This window comes from Nicotiana attenuata, unplaced genomic scaffold (genome assembly GCF_001879085.1).
Source record: "Nicotiana attenuata strain UT unplaced genomic scaffold, NIATTr2, whole genome shotgun sequence".
In the NCBI taxonomy this organism is placed as follows: Eukaryota; Viridiplantae; Streptophyta; class Magnoliopsida; order Solanales; family Solanaceae; genus Nicotiana; species Nicotiana attenuata.
This window is the reverse complement of record NW_017671587.1, coordinates 82,437-84,377: the sequence shown is the minus strand read 5'-3', so window position 1 is coordinate 84,377 and position 1,941 is coordinate 82,437.

Below are 1,941 nucleotides of genomic sequence, written 5' to 3'. Positions count from 1 at the left end.
GGGAGGGCACGTCGCGTCAGGGCCCCTCAGTTGGCTTTTCGTCGGCCGGGTGCAGTCACTCGTCTTACTGCGGCGCCTGTGTCGCGCCCAATACCGAGGGCGGCATCAGTTGAATCTTCAGCGGTTCCTTCTCTGGTACGGGCCGCGTTTCGGGATGAGGGGCCGTCGGGGGTCATGCGCCCTAGAGCGGAATCGTCATCAGATGGGGAGGAGGAAAGGCCGTTGATAAGGCGTAGGGTCGCGTTCGCGCCGGCTCCTCCTGTGGTAATTAATTTGGACTCCTCACCGGCGGACGCGGAGAGGAGTGCGGCTGCGGCGCCTGCCCTTGAGGGCAGACAAACACTGGGGGTTGCCCCTGTTGGCTCTAGTCGTAATGATACTGTCGCTTCGGCGACTCAATTGGGGGTTCTAGTCGCTGAGAGGGGAGGTAGTTCCTCAGCGGCTGTTAATGTGGGTGAGGCAAGCGCTCCTTCGGCGGCTGCGGCGGATGCTGTAGGGGGCGAGGATGAGTCTGAATCCGACTTGGATCCCGACGACGTTCGTATGTTCCAGGAAGGCTCCACTAATTCAGCGGTGCGCGCAGGGGGGCGATCTCGCTTCATCGAGGTTCCCACGGAATTGAACTTATTGCTCCAAGGGGAAAGCTTGGTGCCGCAGTTCGAGCTGCTATGCTCGGAGGCCGAGAATGCGTCGTTGAGGGGCGTTACGGATGTCGGACTGATGAATGAAGTAGCCGTGATGGGCTTGAGGGTATGTACTATTACGTCGGTTCGCTTCTTCTTTGCCTTAAGTTTACTCTTTTATTCTAATCGTTGTCTTTACTTTGCAGTCTTATCTGTTGGAGGTGGAGAGGATCCGTCGAGCCAAAGTCCGCTCGGGGATATTTTTACGGGCGCTGGAGAAGTATCGCCGCTACCGAGATCAGTGCCGAGAGTTGCGCGTGCGCTTGAGGAATGATCCTCGTAGCCGGGCCTTGGTCAAAGAGCTGGCGAGGCGGGAGCTTTAGATGCAGCAAATACTTGGCAGGACGAGTGCTCTCGAGGAGCAGCTCCGCCGAAAGGATGAGGAGCTCGAGGCGGTAAAGAGGGTCGCAGCTGAGTGCGAGCGCCGGGGCAAGGCCAAGGCGGCAGAGGCCGCTGCGGCATGGAGCAGGAAAGTGACCGCGTTGGAGGGTGAAGTCGCGGCGTTGAAGCTTCAAGTGAGGGATGCTTCGTCGAGGGCCGGGGCGTTGAAGGAAGCTATTCGCGTGCACGAATCCCAACGGGCATTGGAAAGGGATGCTGCGGCCTTTAGAGAAGCGAGTCTCGAGGAGCGGATTGGTGTCTTTGAGCAGGACGCCCAGGTCATGGCGGACCGGATCGCAGCCTTAGAAGAAGAGAATTAGCGGCTACGGGATCAAGCCGCTTCTTCCAGCCAGGCTCGAGAACTTTGGGTCTTTGCCGAGGCCCAACGCGATGTATATAAGAGTTTGTGGGAGGCTGGCGTCGTGACCGAAGCTGCTTTCGAGGGGGCGCGTCAGAAGGCTCGTGAGGCACGTGCCGACTGTGGTTTTGACGCGGCGACGCCAGAGGCTGACGCAGGTGCAGACGGTGGCGCATATGGTACCGAGTAAAAAGATGTTTATGCATTTTTTCTTTTTTTTTTCTTTTTTTTATTTCTTGTATTGATCGGCCTTGGCCGGGTGTAAGTGGGGATGACCCGCGATTGACTTTGTAAATATATAAATTTTCTTTTCCATTGCCTGCCTTGTGCTTGTTTTGTGTCACTGTTTTTCTTTCATTCTTTAGAGTTTTTATTGCGCTTTTTGTTGACCGTTCACGTTGGCGGCCCTAGTTGAATTTAGATCGACGACTTTAGTCGTGATAGAATCGACGGCCTTAGCCATAAAGGCAACTTCGACCGTCGTCGGGTCGTTTACCCACCGCAGTCGAATCTAGGTCG